The sequence below is a fragment of the Lactuca sativa genome, chromosome 3, assembly GCF_002870075.4.
Source record: "Lactuca sativa cultivar Salinas chromosome 3, Lsat_Salinas_v11, whole genome shotgun sequence".
Taxonomy (NCBI): Eukaryota; Viridiplantae; Streptophyta; class Magnoliopsida; order Asterales; family Asteraceae; genus Lactuca; species Lactuca sativa.
This window is the reverse complement of record NC_056625.2, coordinates 231,806,789-231,822,868: the sequence shown is the minus strand read 5'-3', so window position 1 is coordinate 231,822,868 and position 16,080 is coordinate 231,806,789.

Below are 16,080 nucleotides of genomic sequence, written 5' to 3'. Positions count from 1 at the left end.
TAGTCATCCTGTCTAGTTGCAAGTGTGAAGTCAACCCAAAAGGACCATGTCACTATCAATTTAAGTACATACCAATTATAGTTATGGGCTTAGACACCTAATCCAACAGTCTCCCACATGGATAAGTCTAATAACTATAGTTGCAAGTATGACTTTCAAAACTGATAAGCAATCGTAGCTCTCAAAGCTTCTGTTGAACTCTGACCTAGTCAGTTGCGTGTCCTAAGATAATGGATCACATAATCCTTTGTTCTGCAAAATATCATGTGAACAAATGACATGGAACATAATTATTCTCATTGTCCAACAGTTTGTTTCATGGAGTCTGATTTGTAATGACAAAGAACTTAATTGAACACATCAATTCAGTCCTGACCGGGCCCGACACATAAGTCAACACCAAATCATCGAGGGGACCAAGATATCGCTTTTGCCCTTAGAGAAAAAGGAACAGATAAACTTTGAATCATATGATTGTACTATTTACTCATCAAATCATGCATAACAATATGTTTTATAACACCAAGTTACTGATGCATTTATGCATTATCAATGCACAACCAACTCGTAAACAACTCATATATCTCGATTAAAAGATTATATGATATTATCATCTCAGAATTACTCGTGATAAATTCCATGAAGTAATTCACTGAGTGTGGGTTTAATGCAATACTCAAATCCGCATTTCATAAGTGCTCATGAATGTTGCAGCAAACCATTGCTATGTCTAAACACTTAGACAATCTTCAACCAAATTCATGACAGCCTTAATTCACTACTTACTTCCAAAGTATGATCGATTGTGGATATTTGAATAATCCAATTATTCAGGAAGTAAAAAATGCAAAAGAAACACAGTGATAAGCAATTGACAAAAGAGAGTAAAACAATACTTATAAACAAATCTCCATTTATTTAATCATCAAATGCCAATTACAATTATTTGTTTCTAGTTTCTAAATATCTATCTAATCACTAAAACTAATATCATCGTTCATACCAGTGCTCCTCGTGTGTTGAACATGCTTAATCCTACTAAGACCCTTTGTGAGGGGATCGACAAGATTCTATTCTGATGATACCCTCTTAATGTCGAGGCTTCCTTCTTCTACACGATGTTTGATAAATTGATATTTTCTATCGATATGTCTTGATCTACCAGGATCTCTCGGTTCCTTGGTTAAGGAAACCGCTCCTTCATTATCGCATAAAATCTACATAGGCTCCTTTATGGCTGGTACAACTCCAAGATCTCCAATGAAGTTCTTCAACCACATATCCTCCTTCGATGCTTTGCTCACGACAATATACTATGATTCACAAGTAGAATCAACCATGGTCTCCTGCTTGGAACTTTTCCAAGTCAATGCTCCTCCATTAAGGGTAAACATCCATCCTGATTGAGAATGGAAGTTATCTTTGTCTGTTTGAAAGCTGGCGTCACTATACCCAGTAACTCTTAATTCATCACTGCACTAAGCACAAGGACCTAGTCCTTAGTCTTTCACAGATACTTAAGGATGTTCTTAACCACTATCCAATGAGCTTTACCCGAATTTCCCTGATATCGACTAACCATGCTCAAAGCAAAAGCCACATCAGGGCGAGTACATGTCATAGCATACATGATCGATCCAATGGCCGAAGCATATGGTACTCAACTCGTTTCTGCTATCTCTGCATCGGTACTCGGACTCCGAGTCTTACTCAACTTTGTATTCCTTTGGATAGGCAACTCCCCTTTCTTTGTATTCTCCATGCTAAAACGCTTTAGCACCTTATCCGAATATGTATTTTGATTAAGTCTAATTAGTCTTCTACTCCTATTTCTCAAAATCCTTATTCCTAGAATATAAGCAGCCTCTCCCAGATCCTTCATAGCGAAACACTTTCCAAGCCAGGACTTAACTTCATGCAAGATTGGAACGTCGTTTCCTATGAGTAGTATGTAATCAACATACAATACCAGGAAAGTCACTATACTCCCACTAGCTTTGACTTGTACACAAGATTCATCCTTACTTCTAAAGAAGCAAAACTCTTTAACATTCTTGACAAAGCAAAGATTCCATCCGCGAGAAGCCTGTTTCAATCCATAGATTGATTTCTCAAGCATACACACTCCAATGGGGTATTTAGCATCCACAAAACCCTCTGGCTAACTCATGTAAACATCCTTAGCCAACTTTCAATTAAGGAAAGCGGTTTTGACATCCATCTGCCAAATTTCATAGTCATGAAATGCAGCTATGGCTAACATAACCCTAATAGATTTAATCTTGGCCATTGGTGAGAAGGTCTCATAATAGTCAATCCCTAGGGTTTAAGTAAAGCCCTTCGCAACTAGTCGATCCTTGAAGGTGTGCAATTTTCCATCGATGTCGGTCTTCTTCTTGAAGATCTATTTTCACCCAACTGCCTTACGACCTGGTACATTGTCAACCAAGTTCCAAACTTGATTGTCATACATGGACTGGATCTCGCTGTTCCTTGCCTCTTTCCATTTAGCAGAGTCAGGGACCGCCATGGCTTCCCTGAAGTTAGAAGGCTCCTCCACATTTACCAGTATACTATCACTGATAAACGTATCACCATCCGTAGTAATATGGAAACCATAAAACTCAGGTGTCATTGTAACTCGTGTGGAATGTCTAAGAGGTAATGACTCGTCAATAGGTTCAACAGAAATTTCTTCCTCGGGTTGAGTGTTAGTGTTAGAGGTTTCTTCTGTCACAACCCAAAAATTTTAGACCCAACAAAGTCTAAACCTTAACCAAGTACAAGTGAAACCACATTGCGATCCTTGTTGCATTGTATCCTCTATTTCCATAAGGGCATGTTTATAAGCTAATAACTAAGTATAGTTTGAAACCTAAGTTGATTTATGTTAGTATAAATTAACATAAGTTAAAAGACTAAGGTTTAAACCATAAAATAAATCACCATATATTAGTTTTCGGTCCTACAATTCCAGAACAAGTAGTTTTCGGCCAAGCAATCTAATTCAAATGGATTTTACAATTGGAATAAATCAAGAACAAGGGTTTTCGGTCAAATATGACCAAAATCACCCCTTATCAGACCGAAATCATCTAGCTAAGCCCACATAGGACCGAAAACCCAAAAGCCAAGGCCTTTTAAGGCCGAAAACACAATCCTATATATATTTGTTCAACCGTAAACACTCCTCATTTCTCACATTTCACACCACAAACACGTCTCATTTTGCTCTCAAGTATCATCCGTAAACAACATATGTTCATAAGGATTTTACCCAGATTTTCTTATTTTCACCAAGAACACCAAGACCAATGTTCAAATCTTCAAGCACACAGAAAACTCCAACCGAAAACCCCCCAAGCACACCGAAAACGCCTAGAATTCCTCCAAATAAATTCCTAAGGCTTTTTATAAGCACTTCTTACATAATTAAGTGTTGTTTAACACTTTACATTATTATCCGTTATTTAAATTAATATCTTATTAATTTAAATACGATATCATTTATAAATATTATTAGGATATGACGATTTTCACGTATTTTAATTCGATGATCATCATTAGTACTTCACGACTAAACCAAGCACACACGTTTGAGGTGAGTTCATACCGCCATATTTTTCCAAGCTTTTTTTAATGTTTTTAGGGTAGGGGGACACAAGTAAAATACAAGAAATCTTGTGTTTAAAAATAATAATTTACTTATTATGTTTTCTTGCCGTTAATATGTATTTAAACGTGACGGTTTTTACATCAACGGAAACAAATTTATAAACTATAATAAGTATAGTTTATGGAACATATGAACTATGTTACAAAGTTCAGGTTACAACACGGCAACAAACTTATAAGCTATAATAGGTATAGTTTATGGAACATAGGAATCTATTTTACAAAGCTCAGGTTATAACAAGGAAACAAACATATAAACTATAATAGGTACAGTTTATGGAACAAATGGACTATTTTTACAAAGTTACATGTTATTTACTATAAGGTTTTTCACTTTATTACTAGTAAACTCGTTAAAGCAATTTGGGAGACATCTTCACGTACTTATCTAAGTACCAACCAAGTCCTGACTTATAACTAGAGTTTCTTGTAGGGATAGTGAGATATTTGTGTATAGATCTATACAGGACTGACAATCCCGCACCTTAACTGCTAGCTACAGTTAGGCCGACAGGCGTGGGGTAACAAATGTCATTAACATTCCGACGCTTTAAGAATGTCGCGATCAGGCCATCTTAGGTTACAATATGGTTATAAGAACTCACATGGAGAAAACAACGACACATTTACATAGTAATATACTTTTTAAACAGTCTTAAGGGGTATTAACTCAATGATTACTTAGCATATACATAAGGGTTATGTAAAATTAATGTCCGGTAGACAGTGGAATGTGTGATTTTTACCTAACTTCCTATTCCTTCTTTTGTTGTGGGCTTAGGGCAGATTCACCGATTCGAATGTGTATTCGATCTCGATTATACTACTCGTATGTACTAAGTGATCATAGTAGGGTATTAACATCACATCTTGTTTACAGGGCAAACACATCTTCAACTAGTTTTACTTATGAATAAAAGTAGGTATCATCAAATTAAGTATGACAATTATACTTGTACTTTTCGGTCTTGGAAAGTTTAATACTACAAATTGGTTTCATGGAAAATATAGGATTTTCCAGGATTATTTTACAAGTAAATGTTTTACAATTCAATTTTCATTAAACAAATACGATTACTTACCGAAAACAATACTTTAAAGTAGAGCGGGTGGAACTAGGAACATATTTACAAAAGGTTCAACACTTATTTACAAAGTAGTATAACATAAAAGATCCTTAATCGTTAATTCTATGGTTCCTTAGCTTATACATCAGAGTCATATATAGATAATATCTAATAGGCAGTGGAATGTGTGATTTTCGCCTTACTTCCTATTCCTTGTTTGGTGGTGGGCTTAGGGCAGCTCCACACATTCAACTGTCTGTTCGATATTAGTTTATATATAGCTAGTATAAACTAAGTGATCATAAAAAGAACTAGTATGGTCACATTTCTTATTAAGAAGATATAGGATTTTCTGGACGAACACACGAACATTTTCAAAGAACAATGGATATACTTTCTATAAAAAAAAATGCTTATGAACTCACCAACTTTAATGTTGAAACTTTTTTAAACCACGTGTCTTCTCAGGGAAATTAGTAGACAGGTACTCTCTCAGGTGTTACGAAGACGGAGCATAGTAGTATTACGTCTTATCATTTGTTATAGTTTTAATGTTAAACAGGCAATGTTTTGAACACAATGTAAATTAGATATTATCAATATAATGTTTTTTGTTGCTTTGATTACTATTATACAATTGTTGTGATACTGTACATGACATCATCCACCCCCGAACCTTTCCGCCGTTATGGTTTGGGGGTGTGACAGATTGGTATTAGAGCATTGTTTATAGTGAACTAAGTATATAAACCAATAAAAGATATACAACTATAAACACAATTGGATAAAAATACTCTGACCAAGAATTATACTTTTAAAATATATTAATATATTTATAAAAGTACACATACGTGCATAAATATATATACTAGAATAAGTATCACAACAAGAACAAAACAAAACTATTTTGATGTTGGACACTACAGTCAAACCTAGACAGTTATGTAATCATATCTAGGACAAATATAGCCTGATCAACAATATTTATTTGAGATGCGACCAACATGTGTTTGGGAGTGATAGTGGTGTTACAACAAGTCTCACTACTAGAAAAACAACCTTTTACGACGCTCATTGCGCGTCGTAAAAGGCTCAGACGACGCGCAAATGCGCGTCAAGGAAGGGCATGTCATAAAGAGAGACGACACACATTTACGACGCGCAATTACGACGCGCGTTTACGACACACAATGCGTATCAAGGAAGGCCCTGTCATAAAGGAAGACGACACACATTCGCGTGTCGTAACCTTACAACGCACGTGCTAGTGACACACAATGCATATCAAGAAAGCCCCTGTCAAGAAAGGCCATGTCATAAATGAAGATGACACACATTTTTGCGTATCATAATTTTAAATGTTTAAAAAATATATTATTTATAGATTTTCTAATTTTCAAATTAAATTTGTATTAATGTCTCATAATAGAAAATAAAATATCATATACAAAAAATACAATCTATTGTTTAAAATTTATTGTCATACAAATAATCGTTCCATGGAAAGATAAAACAAATCAATAGTTGTAACAAAAATTTAATGTTATACATTGTTATTAAGGGGTTTTCCCTAACTATATAACATAATACTACATCCCTAACTATATAACCCGATCCTTCATGTCATTGGTTTGCTACCTGGTGTACCACGTAAAAATGTTGAACTTGGTGTCATGGGCGGCTGACCATCGGGCATGGGTGGAAAGTAATTACTTGCTGATAAGATAACAATGCTTTAATCCAAGACGAGTCAAGAATGCCTAAGAAAAAGAATCAACTAAACAAGCAAAATCTTGATTGGATTTTAGTTAGTGTAAGAAGTTAAAGGTACAACCCTTTAAAAGGCAGCTGGTATCCCAAGTGTGAGGTATGGAGGCCTGTGATCCATTGTCACCTAAAACAAAAAAAAATCTTGTGAGAAAAAAAACTTCACCTTTATTTATTAGTTTCCCCTCCACCACTGTAGCAGATATCATAGAAAATAAATACCCAGCCTGGTTTATCATACCAATGAACATATGCCCCTGGAGTACACAATGCCCTTCTAATAACCTCATGTGCCAAAATAAAACCTCGTTCTCCCTATACAACATTATCACATATTAAATACACTTTTTTTTTTTAATATTCATCTATTGAAAAATTTAATAAAACTTATACCTCATCTTCACCTAAAATATTATAGATGATGGAAGCTGGAGCTTTCATTGATGGATCGCCAAGAGGAAGACCAACAACTGCCGTCAAATGTTGCTCATATTCTGAAGTGTAACAAGATTCATTTGTATGGTGTCCACTGTTATGAGGTCTAGGAACAACTTCATTTAATAAAATTTGTATTCAAACATATAAATTTCAGTAATTTTATACATAAATAATAATGTAAAGAAAGAATTAAGAAGTAATATTAGAAAAAAAAAACAACTCGGCCATCTTCTGTTAGAAACAACTCAACTGCAAACACACCAGCACCTTCCAATGAAGCAACAACTTTTGAAGTAATATCAGTTGCAAGTTTCATAATCTTCCATGACTCATTAGCAGGGGATTTAACAATGTGACATATGTTTTCCCTATAAAATAAATAAACATAAACTACATAACATTTAATAATAATAATATTATTATTATTAATTCATACCTTTAGCATAAATAATAAAAATAACTATATCAAGTTATGATCTTTCTTGCCTGTGTACAGTCTCTACAACATGATAGCATGATATATAATTATCTCTACATCTTGCAACAATTACTGCAAGCTCCTAAAAAAACATGAAAAATACTGAATTCATTATATTAGTATAATTTTTTTTATAAATATAAACTGAACTCCAAATACATAATATATACTAACCTTAACCAAAGGTGCCCATTGCTCGACATATAATCCATGACCAAATCCTCCTACAGCTGCATATGAAAAATATATTACAACATTGTCAACGCTAAATCTTATTATAACACCAAAAAGATTATATAAATCAGTACCATTTATAGCAGAAGTTAACACTTCTTCACTTTTAGCAACAACATTACCCCTTCCATCATAGGGCAACCTTCTACATTTTACAATTAGAGGATAACCAAATTGTTCACCTGCTCTTTTAGAACATTCTTCATCTTCTATCTGTCCCACTAAAAAAATATAAATTTATCTTTTTTTTTTCAGCTATATATTAATAAAATAAAATAGTCCTTAAAATCCAGACCTGTATGAAAGCCTCCACCTGGAAAACCAAATCACTAAACCATTAAACTCACCTCATTTACCAATTAAACCAACCACCTAAATACCTCTCGATTATGGCACAAGGAAAAAAAAATTAGAAACCCATTTACCTGTTCTATCCTTCGCCACTACACTCACTATCTGTTTCAGTCTTCAAAACTTCACCACCAAACTCACCTGAAAAGAAATAAGAGTTTTTTTGTGTGTTTTTCGCATGAATCAAAATAACAAGAAAAATATCATAGAACTGGAGGCCACCACCCTCTCAGAGACCACTGTTCATTATCTTCATCTCGAACATCTCAAACCTGCAACACAAACAGGAAGCAACCACTGAAACAATTGAATAAAGCCCTCTAATCAAGCTTTGATTTTTCATCCCCTGTCAACATTTCCAGTGAGGCTGTCACAGTGGATTCTTTCCCACATGCAACAATCCTTCCCCACCCATGAAGACAACATTCCTTTCGAGTCATCTTTGATACTGTGAACCTGAGAAGAGCAAGTCGCTCTTTTTGAGGGCAGGCCACACTAACATTTCCAACACCAAAACAAGAATATTGTTTGCAACACCAAATCATATATATTTACTGAATCCCCAACATCAACCATTGAAGCGAATCCACATAGTGATATAGATTTCAGCCCTGTATTAATAGTATTTACAGAAGTAAGAGTCTTTGTTGACCTTGAATCCCCATATTTTATCTTTTTGTCCCACCCTGTAGTCACGACTTGACCTATGGAACCAAAAAAATGATAAATTTTTGGAACATGAAACATAAAAATGTAACAAAGTTAAAAGCATAATTTTCTCGAGAAAAAGTCACTAAAAGAGGAAGATGATCTTTTATTTATAGAGGAAAAGTATTCAACCGAACATGGTTGACAAAGATATCATTGATTGTGAAGATTATGGTTAACCAATGCAATTTGATTACTTAATAAAAAGTTGAAAGGAATATGTTTTGACTTTGTTCACAGGAATCTGCAAAATGGTAAATACGTAAAAACACATGGATACTTGTGTGTATAAAATTTTTGGAAGTTTATGGGTTGCTTCTTACCTTACAGAACATGTTAATTGAGAAGTTTTGAATCAGTTCATGTTATATGTTCTTCTAATCCATGCTTTCCTAGAATGGCTGTATTTTAATCATAGCCGCATTGTTTTTTTATTTGTTGATACACGTTACATGCAAGCTTTCCCTAGTGGACATAACATAACACCACAATGAGAGTTTGCCATTGGGGTGTCATTGTAAAGAAGTTATATATAGCTGATCATAGATGAAAGTTAACGAAATACTTCTGCAAAATGACTGGCAGATTATAGCAAACTTCCTCAAAGCAAGAAAATACATCCTAGCAAAAAAGGAAAAAATTTAGAAGGAAAAGAAAAAAAGTAGATTTTGTTTCTAAAATTTTAAAACATATCTTTTAATCATTATAAGAAAGTATAAAAACTCACTTGTTTTGTGCTTTGAGTCATATGGACTATTTCTGAGTATAAAGGAAGAAAAACAAGTATGGAAATTTCATACTATTTCTCCAAAACATGATGTGAAATTCATAAATATTAGAAAAAGGGTAAAGTTTGTTACCGATATTAGAAACACTAGGGTTGACTGCCAGGGTCAAACCTAGAAAACAATCATCTGTTGTACTTTTACGGCTGAAATCCCAATAATTTAATTCAAGATCTGGTTGTGATCTTGTACAATCATCACATATATTGTTGGTTTTTATCTGTCTTTGTAGAGTCTTGGCTGTAGTGCTAAGCTTCTGTGCTTTCCGTGCATCTAATTCAGCCATTTGGTTTTCCTTATCTGCAAAATTATTGACATTTCACTTGGTGGATAGAAAAGTTGACTAAATGCTAAAAGTTAAGCCATAAAAAAGAAATCATGCATTCATAGGAAAAAGCAACTTTTAGCACCTGATATATCTGAAGCCCTTATTTGGCCAGGATCTTTTTGCAGGCAACCTTCGGATCGTAACTATAACGAACTAACTCAAGTTACACACACATTGATGTGGCATGCTATGAGGTGACATGCTATGTGGCAATGCAGCACCCTGTTGCTGTTGAGAATTCAAGAACAAACAAGTTTTAAGGCATAGTGGTTGCAAAATACACAAAACTTCCCTTATCAATATAGTAGATGATGTTCATTATGAAATGATACCTAATGAATTATTTAAGCAAGTTTTAAGGCATACCTGAAGCCCCTCAACCGTTTCTCTGTATCCACCCAATACAGTCTTCTGTAAGTGTCTCCTCTGGGCAAATTACAGTGGGATGGTGAAAGTTTGGTGGTGGTAGCCTGACAACACAAGGGTAAAAGAGTCATAAAAAAAGTTAAGAAATACAAATAATGTAAAAAGGTAAATAAGAGTAAAAGGTTACTTTGAATTCTGAGGTTCTTTCTCACACCTCAATTTGTGTGGTGCAATTTGTGAAGTACACCTGGAAAATAAAAATAAAGCAAAATTAGCTCATTTCAATAATAAGAAGTTAAGAACATACTAAAAATAGTAATAAAAAAACATACCGACTTAATGGAAAGTTAGCTGGAAGGGAAGATGACTCAGGAAGTATTATCCCTGCCTAATAAAAGTGAAGATTATGTTGTCCATTTTAATAATAAGAAGTTAATAACTCTGTTTCTAAATGTTTAAACTTTGATGAAGTCCTGATCACAATCCTATTGGTTGTTGGTGTTCTGTATATCAATATTTTTTATAAACAAAATGTAATTAACAATAATTCATTTACCTTTAAACTCTGATGAAGTCCTGATCACGTCTATCTGACACCTAGACCACTAAAAAAAGAGTTTGATTATTCTATTTTACTCAAAATAATAGCGAGAAATATATGTTGCAGATGATACTTTCGTTGATATCATAGTCTTGTATTGTTTGCTGAATTCGAATCAATTGCATCTGCAGATGTCACAAAATCATGAAATTTATGAGTAATCTTCTTCATACTACTCATTTTAATCAATTATTACAAGAGTAAATCTAGAGATCAGAATCTGTTATGAAGAAAATCGAATTTAGCGACTTAACTTCTCAATTTACTGATAGGAAAAAAGGTATCGCTCTAAAACAAAACCTAGGAACAAAAACATGAAACTCAAAAAAACATAGAGACTGTAAAAAAAATCAAAAAGAGAAATCACCATAGCGACAATCGCAGTGAGGCTACAGAGAAGAGCGAGAAGGTAGAGTATTCAATCTTGCCAAATAGGAGAGTCATTTAATATACTCCACCACTTAGAAGCGTCTTTAATGGTGAACATCATTATCAGCACAGAATCAGATGGGCCTACCAAGGCCCTATACATTTCCGGAGATCCAATTAGTGATGTTGTTGAGGAGTGTCGAGATCATGATAGAGTAGGGCTTTTAAACCAATATTTACCTTAATCTAACCTAGGGCTTGTAAACTTGAGCAATCGTTGCAGTTTATAGTGAGGTGAAGTGAGCCCGAGGTCGCCGGTAGAAAGAGATGAGCCGAGGTCAGAGTGAGTTGAGGTAGAGTACTCCTTGAAAAAGCCCTAGATAATGATACTTTAACGTCAGCGAGGATGTGAACCTGAAGCGGGCCTTCAATTCTTAAATCCACACCGGAGTACTTGATTTGAGATATGAGCTTGGTTGCGTTATTCCTTTAGGATAAACAAAAGGGATTCAATAGTGGTGGAGGCGGATTAGGGTTTACAGAGAAAAGGAGAAGGAGGGAGTGAAGGTTGTCGGCTGGTGGCGTGCCTACTGTTGCCTTGATCGACGTCGACGACCGGGATTGGCAAGTAAGGATGGTCGAAGTGCAAGGGAAGAAGTAGGTGGCAGTCAATGTCAGGAGGGGGAAGGAAGGAGCGTCAATAACTAGGGCAAGAGGGAAAGGAAGAAAAAGGAAGGCAGGGGTTTTAATTTTTTAGGATTTCATTTTCCCCTGGCTATTAAAGGATGGAACGAGCGTTTCAATTAAAATTTATAAAGCGACATCCTCAGACGACACACATTTTATTATAGGCGCCTTCCGTGTGTTTTTATTGTTTTAGACACTAATTTAAGGGCACGCAAAAATGCCTGTCCTAAATCCTTAAAATTTATAAAGAGATGACATTATTTTTAGGTCACACACTTTTGCATATCGTAAATCAATGCGTATCATAAATTGCACGCCGTAAAAGGCTGTTTTTCTTGTAGTGTCTAAAACTTACCAACTCTATATACAAAGGAATACTAGAACCAAACATAAAGTTTAAAATACTATAGGAGTATTTTATGATACTATACAATAACAACAAATCTAAAAACTTATCGACTACGTATATCAAGAAGCTCTAGAATCAAACATGCAATTAAAATACTATAGGAGTATTTTAGGTACTATATATAACCTATGTGAAAACTAAAGGACCCTTACTGATAGGTCTATAATTGCGGAGAGTATTCTCCTAGGGTTATATATAATTAAGACTTTATAGACATAGATTTTGTGATCTTCGCTCTACTTCCTGCTCCTTGTTTGGTTGTGGTCTTAGAATATTATCAATTATTCGAAGATCTACTTTATCTTGGTTATATATAATATGTATACACTATGTGATTATAGAAGGACCCGGTAAGGATCATCATAAAAAGCTCAATAGAGATACTTTTATTAATCTCATAGATCCTTTAGACACTCTTATTCTCGCACAAATGACATATCTAGACATCATAACCCCTCTACCACAACCAATAGAGGAGTTGAGGAAGAACCAAAAGAGGGTTCATGAGGAGGATTTCGAGAAAAGGATCAGGGGAAAAGAAAGGCAGTAGAGAGATCGTTAACGAACCTTACCCTATCAGGAACAAACTGGAGAGCCCGCTCGGACATTTGGGTCGAGATTAGGGCAATCATAGGAACGATAGCACCATAGGAATGCCAGGAGAAAACCAACCCTTTACTTATGAATCTAGGGCAACCATAGCCAGGACAGAGAGCATAAAAGGCTATTCACGAATCATGTGAGGAGGCCAAGCTCCATATGCGTCACACTAATAATTAATAAACTAATATATTACCTAGTGAGTTAGTGATTACACTACTCACACTATGTGTTAAGCTTATCGCTTCTCTCATTGCAGCTAGTAATAATAAATCAAGTGAGATATTGTTGGATAAGGTGTCTAAGTCCATAACTTATTTGGTATATACTTGACCCGACCCGGCATGGTCCATTTGGGTTGCACTTCACCCAAACGATTTATGGATAATTTTATGAGAATTGTATACTTACAATTTATTAATATATTATAAGTTATAATATATTAATATAAAGTCATGTTATTTAATTAGTTTTAATCTTGAATTAATTACGAATTGATTTAGTGATTAAAAGGAAGACTAATTAAATTATGGGCTAGTATATTTATATGGTGTGGGCTAATGCTCATTTGTTAATGGGCTAAGCTTATATGGAAGTCCATGGATGATCCATGGAGCTTTTAACCCATGGATCCTTGGAAAGGAAAAGAAATGGGTTATTAGGTTTTCACCCTAACCATGCACACTATATAAACAAGCTTATGTTACATGAAAAACACCCTAACGTGAGTGTAATAGTGGTGGCCGATTTCTAAGTGTTAGTATACTCTCTCATACATTTTCCAAGTTTGTGGTGATTTGTGATTTCCATTTGAGGCATTCACATTATTGGTGCTTGGCTCTCAAACTCCAAGGAATCAACAATCAACAAAAGGTATGTAATTCATCTAGTCCTTTTATGTTTAAAAGTACCCCATGCCATGCTAGATAGGTCATAAACCTTGGAAAATATTATTTTGCATCTACCTTAGACAAACATAGATCCAAGGTTTATTAGGGTTGCATATACACTTAGGAAGTGTTTGAATGCTCAAAACCAAACAGTGGTATCAGAGACTAGGCTTGTTTGTTTCATACTTGACGCAAAATAATGAAAAAAGTCGAATTTTTGCTGTCTGCTTGATGAACTCACCGAGTCCATGGGGGGACTCGCCGAGTTCATGTGTAAAATCATCCTACTCGCCGAGTAGGTTCGTGCACTTGGCGAGTAGGAGCCTCAGAATGTAGATTTTCGACTTTTGCTGCTGGAAATGGACTAGAAACATTACCCTAAACTGTTTTGGTGTTTTAAAACTTTTTTTAGTTGGTGTAATGGTTGTTCTAATCCATTTACAATAGCTTATATCAAAATTTCATGCTTTGTATGTGTTCATATAATTCTTGAAACTTTGATGATCATGTTCATGTTCTTATGAATTTAGAAGATGATAGGAATTATTTGCTAAATTGTTTAGGATTAATTCTTGATCATTTATGTGTTTTAATGGAGTCCATAATTTGTCCTCAAGTTATGGATATCCAAAGGTCACTTCTTTTAAACACACATTTAAAACACATAAGTTACATAAAAATGAAGAGTCTTCATTTTATGAACCTTTAATTCATAAGTTATGAAATGAAAAGTTTTGGATAGTTACAAAACTTGCCCTCAAGTTTTGGAATTTGTAAAGTTTCACACACTTTAATAAACTTTAATGCCAACCCTTATAGTTTTAATAGTTAAAATTCAACACTTACACTATTTATAACATTAATGGTTAATTATTATATATATGTATAAGAATAAGTCATTCTACTATTAGTAGGCCTCATTCACGAAGTCGGTCTATAAGGGGGGTATAAGGTTGTTGCCTATAAAATGGCAGCTTAATGGGTGTCCACTCTCACCCACAGCTTCCTTGATCGGTGGAGGGTCGTTAGCCGAACGGGTAGGACAATGAATTTAAATCCTCATTAAAAGTATAATGATTATTATAAAGTAACTAAATATTTTAATTCCCAATCTTAGTTACTTTAGGAAAAATGTGAACATGGTGCTAGTCCATGGAATTCACACTTTGTACCTTACCAAGTCGTTGGTGGGGCGTGTGTGATTAACCGCCACACTAACTTGGACTAGTAAGGATCACGAAGGGTGACTTAATGTTTGTCATAGATCAATGCAGCATGTGTGGTTAATCGGCACATTGATTGGGTGATAATATTAAGGGTACCAAGTGAACTAGTATGGTTATTCACACCTTGTTTTGTGATCCTCAGCATCCCAGTCATAAAACTTGAAGGGCACAATCGAGATTGAGACATGCCATTGAAGAGTTCAATGAATCTCAAAAGAATCTAGGAATTTCAAATCCAATTAAAACCTAATAATTCATTTCATTTTTCAGGGTGGAAATTGGTGAATCGTCATTCACCTACCTTTCAAATATGTTATTACTTAGATTATGGCATCCCTCTTCTAAGTATAATATATTGTGATTGAATCCTAGCCTTAATATTTCATTTAGGTGTCTTATTAAGGACTCTATATATCTAATCTAAACTTGCTTTCTTCTTTCAGATGTCTTCCAACACTAATGCTTCGGGCCCTAACCCAACCGGCTCTTTCTCTCTCATGAATCTTTGTGGGAGAGTCATCTTTGATGGTTCCAACTTCATGGAATGGATTAGGAACATCAGGATGGTTACTCGTTATGAGGACAAGGAATATGTTCTCGATAAGGAGTTAAAGGAGCTTGATGATTCCACTGCTACTCCTGAGGAGATCACTGAATTCAGGACACATGAGAGAGATTCTACTAAGGTGGCATGCATCATGATGGCCACGATGACAACCAAGCTCCAAAAGTCCTATGAGGACTTCTACCCTTTTGAGATGCACCAAGACCTGATGGAAAGGTACCATCAGAGTGCTCGTCAGGAGCGGTATGAAATAATCTCCTCCATGATAACAACCCACATGAAGGACGGTGAATCCATCATAGGCCACATGCAAAAGATGCAAAGGTATGTGGACCGTTTGCTCAAGCTGAATGTGAACATCCCTGGGGAGTTGGCAAATGACATCATTTTGCACTCCTTGCCTTCTTGTTATGACCAATTTCGTATGACATATCATATGAACAAGGAGGAAGTTACTCTTAGCAAACTTCAAGGACTCTTGAAGACCACTGAAACCGGTCTTAAGGGCAATTCGGTTGTTACCTCTATTAGTCCTA